Source organism: Belonocnema kinseyi, chromosome 10 (genome assembly GCF_010883055.1).
Source record: "Belonocnema kinseyi isolate 2016_QV_RU_SX_M_011 chromosome 10, B_treatae_v1, whole genome shotgun sequence".
Classification (NCBI taxonomy): domain Eukaryota; kingdom Metazoa; phylum Arthropoda; class Insecta; order Hymenoptera; family Cynipidae; genus Belonocnema; species Belonocnema kinseyi.
In genome coordinates, this window is record NC_046666.1 from 71,654,764 (window position 1) to 71,662,873 (window position 8,110).

The 8,110-nt window shown below is 31.0% G+C and overlaps 1 protein-coding gene across 1 annotated transcript in view; it reads right to left on the reverse strand.

Moving 5' to 3' along the window:
- Positions 1-6,172: 6,172 nt before the first annotated feature.
- LOC117181456 overlaps positions 6,173-8,110 on the reverse strand; it is a 141,126-nt gene continuing 139,188 nt past the window's right edge. Inside the window, exon 2 of the transcript XR_004468128.1 lies at positions 6,173-6,241. The gene's annotated coding sequence lies outside the window, so the exon portion shown is untranslated. The remainder of the gene's footprint in view (positions 6,242-8,110) is intronic.

The following is an 8,110-nucleotide window of genomic DNA, read 5'->3' on the forward strand; positions in this document are numbered from 1 at the left end:
GACAAACTTATGATACTTTTCAAAGAACATGTTTAGCATAAGGTCCCATCAAAGATGATGAAAATTGGGATCGTGCTATGGAAGAAGGAGAAGTTTGGATGATGTCCCAACAATGAAGACGTTTATTTGTTCGTATTTTAATATACTGTCAACCTATCTATTTTGAGGAACTATGGGATAAATTTAAATATGCTACGTCACAAGATTTTCGGAGAAACTATAATATACAAAAAGCATACATAAGTTCATATATACAGATAAGTACCTGTCTTTCTTACCAAAGATCCGATATAAGTAACTTCTCAACGATGACACAAATAACTAAATTTCGGAACGATATTGGGATTCACAATGACAAGGTATCGCTTACTCAACATGAACAACTCAGTTAGACTCAGTACTACAAATTAAATGGAAAACAAAAAGATATTGTAGACACATCCTTAATGTTGCTTTGCCGAATGAAGAAAGGCCGCTTACGTCATGTTTTTATATTGATGGATTGATATTGCAGCAATATTACTTCCACAAGGAAGGACTGTACATAAAACTTTCGGTATCCCACTTCCTTTATTTTCTGATTCCGTCTCCCATATAAAAACTCAATCTAAAGATGCTCAATACATACGATAAGTAGATATTTTTATTTGGGACGAAGCTCCGAAGGCGCCAAGGTATGCTTTGGAATTATTAGATCGAATAATACGTGACTTCATGAATGTCGATTCAACACTTAGAAAAATTATCATTCTTGGCGGAGATTTTAGGCAATTACTGCCTTTGAAAACTCATGCAACTCGCAGCAAATTAGAAAATTTATCCATTAAATTCAGTTCACTTTGAAAACATTTCTCTATATTTTCACTAACATAAAATATGCGTACTTTATCACAAGAAACAGAATTCGCAAAGTATTTACTGTCTGTGGAGATGGTACTTTCAATGACAATGAGAATGACTTAATAGCCCCAGAAAAATGTGTAGCTACTACAACCGATGATATAATACAGACAATGTTTAGTAAAATTATTAAGGATCGAAGATTTAGAGATCTAGCAAAGACAGCTATATTATCTGCACCAAATGTTGATGTTGAAGAAATAAATTACAGAGTCGTGGAGCTATTGGACAAAACCACAGAACGAATTTATACAAGTGTAGATAGAGTTTAAAATTGTGATAATGGATATATAAATGATGCAATACTCCGAAGCAAAGCATTTTGCAAAATGATAATATTTTTTAAGAATATTAGTTGAATGTCATGTATGTATTTAAAAAATAATACTAATAGAGAAGCTTTAAAATCAATTTTGTATTATTTCTTACAACAGTGGATCCAGTAAAAGCAACTGTGTTCACATCAGGATGTTCTGCAATAGCTGCACCAGCCGTTTGACCGTATCCCGTAATAACGTTTAAAACACCTGGTGGAAACCCAGCTTCCTTTATAAGAGATGCCAAATAAAGAACACTGAGTTGAGTTTGCTCTACTGGTTTCAAAATTATAGTGCATCCAGTAGCCAAAGCAGGACCCAACTTCTATGCGGCCATTGCAAGTGGGTAATTCCATGGAATTATTTGACCCCCAACTCCGACTGGTTCTTTTTTGGTAATTGCGAAGTTGTTACCATCTATTAAAAAAATTACCGAAATCATAATTATATTTTTCGCCAAATACTTAAAAAAATAAAAGATTCCAGTTTTTAGGTTTTTCTTTTAGAAAGGCATCTCCTGTCAATATTTCTAAGCATTCCCAGGCTCATCTATCAATTTGAGTCTTGACTCCTAAACCTTCAAGGATCAAAGGCGGTCCTCTTTTCTACCTAATCCTCTCCTCCCACTTTTTTTTTAATCTCCCAAAGAAAGTAAAAATCGAGATTTTTGTCCTTTGCCCCCATTTTAAAAAGTTTTATTTATTTTTGAAAACCAAACAAAAAATTCAAGAAATTAGAAACAAAGATGCTTTAAAAGAGATTCTTTTTGATGATTCCAGCTACTTCCCGCATGCAATACATGCGTTGAAAATTGAAAATTTCGTGCATGCGTCAGGAAAAATAATTTTTCACAAAGTACTTCAAGTTTTAACCAAATAGTTGTATTTTCAAAGAAAAAAATGGATTCTTAACCACAAATTTAATACATCATATTTTAATCAAAATAGATTTTAATTTTCAATTAAAAATAGTTGAATTCATCCAAATCGACGACTTTCCGACAAAATAGTTAATTTTTCAACCAAATTCTTGAATTTTGAAACCAAAAAGTCGTATTTTCTACAAAACAGTTAAATTTTTAGCCCTTAAATATATGGAAAAGATGAATTTGCAAACAATATGATTAATCTTCGACCAAAAAACGAAATTTTTAACCTTCTAATTCAACTTTTAACCAGGTAGTAGACTTTTCAGCCACATAATATTAATTCTCAACTTAAAGTGTATTAATTAATATTTCAGCTAAGAAGGATTTTAAGATTTAATGAAAAATAGTTGAATTTTCCACCCGAAAATATATATTTTCAATAAGAAAGTCAATGTTGAACCAAATACTCGAATGTTCTACGAAAATAATTGAATTTCAACCAAAAAGGTTATTATTGAACACAATTATTGAATTTTCAAGAAAGCAATTAAACTCTCAACCAAATTATTACATTTTTAATTAAACAATAGATTTGTTAACCAAAAAGATGAATTCAATAGAAACTAAAAATGATTTTTTCTCAAACAAAAATGAATAGAAGATTTGCTAAAGAAAATACGCTACTGTTGGAGGGCACTTTACTTTAGTATTGACGAGATATACCCATATGATATAAAAAAGTTTGAATAATAAGCTACGTCCCCCTTTTCAAACTAAAATTAAACTACCTAATCCCTAGGATCCCTGTATTTCATTCGAAAAAAACGGTTCCTAAAATTTTTGGACAATAAAAGAAAATTTCAATTCACTTCTTTCTGAATCACTTCTTGCCCGCAACCGTTCTTATATCGGGATTTGAGTCTTTAAGTTTTAAAGGTTTTAAATAATTCCTCATTATTATACCAATTATTTTCAATCTTACCAACAGGGATAGTGCTTCCATGTATCTTGTCGCACCATCCAGCGTAATAACGAATCGTACTGACACTTCCAGCTATATCACCTAATGAACTCGTAAATGTTTTTCCACAATCATGAGTTTCAATATTGCCTAAATATGTTGCATCCCGTTCTATCAAATCTGCCAGCTGAAAAATTGTCAACTAACCTGAGAGATTGGAAAATTTTCCTATACATTTTTACATTCTCATCAGAGAAGGTATTAGATGTATGTAAAATTTGCCCCCCCCCCCCCCAGTTTTTGTCAAATATCCACGTTTTGAGACCTCTTGAATCCGAAAGCAGGTTTTTACGATTGTGACTCTCTGTATGTCTATATGTATGTATTTCTGTATGTCTGTCTGTCTATGAACACGATGACTTTTAAAAAAAATAATCTATTAGATTTGCCTTTGCTACACTTATTGAGTGTCCTAAACTAAACGTTAAGTTCGTTAGCCAGCCATTTTGGATGAAAATTCAAAAAGTGGGCACATTTTAAATATTTTTGAGACCACTTTTTTCAGAATTAAACAATTTTCTGTACGGTTATTCATAGTATGCAAAAAATTTAGCAATTTATCCCAATGACTTTTTTCGAAAAATCAAAAATTACAGGAGTTATAGCATTTTCAAAATCCAAAAAAACAAATTAAAATGAACAGTTTAAGCCAAACAACGCATGATACGAAAAAAAGTCTGGAGAAGAAAAACATTGCTTTTAAAAAGCCCTGCAAGATTACGATAACAGCTTTTTCAATTTGGTCAAAAAGCTGAAAATTCCAAATTTGATCCTACACAAAATTTTTGAAACCACATTTTTTCAACATGTAAAAATTCTATGCACAGTTGTTCATAGTACTTCAAAACTTAAACAATTTATCCTTCCAACTTTTTTCTATAAAAAGAAAATTATCAGAGTCAGAGCATTTTCAAAATCCAAAAAAGCAAACTAAAATGAATATTTTAAGCCAAACAACGCATGATATGAAAAAAAGTCAGGAAAAGAAAAACTTTGCTTTTTGAAAGCCCTATAAGATTATGATAACAAATTTTTTAATTTGGTCGAAAAGTTGAAAATTCCAAATTTGAACGTACCAAAAAATTTTGAAACCACATTTTTTAAGATTTATAAATTATATGTATAGTTGCTTATAGTACTCAGAAACGCAAACAATTTATACTCATGACTTTTTTCTATAAAAAGAAAATTGTCAGAGTTAGAGCATTTTCAAAATCCAAAAAAAAACAAACTAAAATGAACATTTTAAGACAAACAACGCATGATATGAAAAAAAGTCAGAAGATGAAAAACTTTGCTTTTTGGAAGCCCTACAGGACTATGATAACAACTTTTTTAATTTGGTTGAAAAGTTGAACATTCCAAATTTGATCGTACCAAAAATAATGAAACATCCAACAATTCCATTTTTTGGTCAAACTATGCAAGATACGAACGCAATGAAAAAGCTCAAATTATACGCCATGAAAAGAACTACAAATGTATAATGAATCACTTTTCGATATAAGATACGAAAAAAATGAGACAAAACTTGTTCATCCAAAAAGGAGCTATAATTTTTTATAGGACACGTCTTTTTGGCTTTATTCGTAAAAAATAACATTCTAAATAAAAATATTAAATTTGTTTGAAAAAATGACACAAGGTATGAACTTAAATTGCCAGACAGCAGTTTTTTGTCTAAAAAGATCTATAAATTTATTATTAATCAATTTTCGATAGGACGAGTAGATTTTGTTTTAATCGTAAAACATAAGATTAAAAATTCAAAAATTAACTTTTTGGTAAAAGCACAGAAAAGATGAAAGAGGACATAGGCTCCTATATAGGACCCTACATAGGTTCCTGTATTAGATCTTATGCAGATGCGCAGTAGTTTTTATTTATTCGTAAAAAAACAATATAAAAATTTTTTTAAAATTATAAATCAAGGAAATAAGAATTAGTATGATTCAATTTTTATGCGTATTCTGAATTGTAAAGATATACATTTATTGAAATGATACATGTTTCAGAGCAGCTTAGAAAGCAATTTAGAGCAAAATAAAACATAAATACAAAAATAATCATGATGAATACAATTTTCTTTTTATTTTGCAATTTTTTAATAAATAATCCCTGGCAGAGTTACATATAAATGTATTACAATTGATATAAAAGTGTTGTGTATAATGTAGAAAAGTTGACAGGTTGGACAAAATCGAGTGCGAAGCACGAGATACGTGATGAAAACGTGTTCGTTAAAGCCAAAAGAGCTTTAATAAAAGAGAGTCAAAATCACAAAATTACAGTTGTCGGTCCGTTCACCTTTGATTTTAAAAGGCCTGTGCCCGAATGCGGAAGAAATGCAAAGACTAAGCGCGGAGTACGATTGCCATCAATCGCGTGCCGTAGGTGCGCTCAAACTCTCGAGCTAAGCTCCTTTAACGAAAGAGAATTCACAATCACAAAATTACAGTGGTGGATGTTTTGAGTCTTAATTTTTAAATGTTTGCGCAAGAATATGAGAAAATATAAAGACCGAGCACGTAGCGCGAAGTAAATACATAATCGAGCGCGAAGCGCGAGATAAATGTACAATCAAGCGCGAGATAAATACAACAACGAGCGTGAAGCGCGAGAACCAACAGTCGCGCGCCCCTAGGCTTGCTCAAAGTTTGATTCCTTATAATCCAGAATAAATGCAACCATGAGAATTGCATTTCTTTTTTAGTGACTTAAATAATTTGAGCAATTTTCAATATACTCAATTTTATTATTTATGGATGAAATACCTTGTTCATGAGTTTCTATCGAACAGATGGATTCATTTTTCGCCATTCTGAATTCCTTGAAAATGCTTTTTTTTGCAGCGGCCACAGCAAGATCGGCATCAGCCTTTGAAAATATTTAAATTTAAAAGTGTTTCCCAATTTAAATAATCATAATTTACAATCACGAGTAAGCTAATCTTGGCCTTATAATTACAATTTTGCAATTCCAATTTACTACGTACGGTTACTGATCTTTTCTGTATTTATAAATACCTACCTTATCTCGTTCTGAAACTTCAGATATAACTACTTCATTCGCTGGATTTATAGTCTGGAATTTTTTTCCACTTACTGCATCGACAAATTCATTATTGATGAATAACTGAAAATTAAATGGAAATATTTACAATAAGAACGTAAATCCTGAAAATAGTATTAAATCAGAAATTAATTATGGGTACACTTCCGAAAAGCGCATACGACAAATTAATTTGAAACTCCGTATACCCATGTATTTTGACGCTCTTCCCGAATAAAAATGCTTCGACTTGAGTTCGACTTGAATTGCCCCCAATCAAGACATGCTGAAGTCAAAAAGTTCGACTTGAGCATGTCTCAGTTTTGAGACGGAGCCAGATTTCAATTTATGTCTTGGAGACAAGTTTCTATGTCTTGAAAACATAAATTTATCTCTTGAGTCAAATTTGTATGACTTTAACACGAGCGGTTTATAACTTCGAGTGTATACCTGTACTAACAAAAAGGGTCATTCTGCTATCATAAAATCTAATCTTTGTTAATGATTAAACAATCGGGTATATTTTTATACAATATACGGGTGGATACGCTGGGGCTTACATAGATGGCGACTTGAATGCTACCGGAATTGCACAGCAGCAGGGGAGAAGCCATTATACAGGGATATTTGCATATTGCGCGCCTTTAAAGTTACATTCGGATCGGCTATTCGGTCAAGTCCGTGCATCTTCGGATCAAGTTTATCATAGTTTCCGTGGTTGCGTTCGAAACTACAAATGGATACAAGTGTCAAAACAATATAGGCTATGTTATATAGTAATTACAAATAATAAACGTTTTTAAGTAATAATGAAGTGAGACATGTGAACTGAGAAGTAAACGTCATTTTTTTCTGTGCCAATAAGATTATGGAATGGCTGCTGAGTGACAAATACTATAAAATAGTAATAATATTCTGCGCTTCCAGTGGGCGAAGAGTGAATTGTGTTTAACGCTTATTTTTACTGCATAAAAAAGGTATGTTATGAATAAATAGGATATGTTTGAAATAAAATAGTGGATAAACGGAACAAAATAAATTCATAATAATATCGCAATTGAATAATGGGTACATCTGAAAATGTTTTTTCTGTTTAATAACTATTTTGTCCAAAAGTAAGCTCATTTTGTTTTGATCAGAAATGGAACATTTAAAAAAGGAAATACGTAACCATTACTTCTCTAATCAATATTTGAATTTTGCGTACTAATTGGGCCAACTAGTTTATGACTCCGGAAACTGAAATCATGTGGTCATAGATCTTCGCTGACAAAATAGAGACCTATTAATAACGATATTTTTTAAGAAGAAATAAAAGAGATTTTTTTTAATTCTTATAATGTACTTGACTTATTATAGCCAATATGTTTCGAATCAAACTAACCGCAAAAATTAACTTCTTCAAAATAGACCTTATAAATTATTTAAATTCTAATTTTTATTTTTCAGCGAAACTTGTACTCCGGAACATTATAATTTGTTTTTAAGGAAACCTCGAATCATATTTTTTTAACCTTATAATTTTTAAATAATTGGTATTCGATAATATCAACGAATTAACCTTTTTCCCTCAAAAGAATAAGAATACCTTATTCACCCTATTCCTTACTCAACTATTTGTATAGAGAAGCAAAGTTAGTATCTATTTATAGCAGGATGATGAAGATTACGGTTTATTGGACACATTATTGGAAATTAAAAATGTTATATCTTATTCATCCCCAAGTTTATTATTTCATGTCGAAAGCTAAAGAAAGTAAATATTGCTGAGCCAGTAATTATGATTTACAAAAACCGATATCACAGAAATGATAGATGTGCAGTCAAGTTCAAAATGACTTAACATCTTTAATTTTACTTATAGCATTTACAAAAAAGGCCCATTGATTGTTGCTACAAATTTTAGAAGAGAAAACGAAGCGTAAATAATCAATTAATAGATGTTTATTTAAT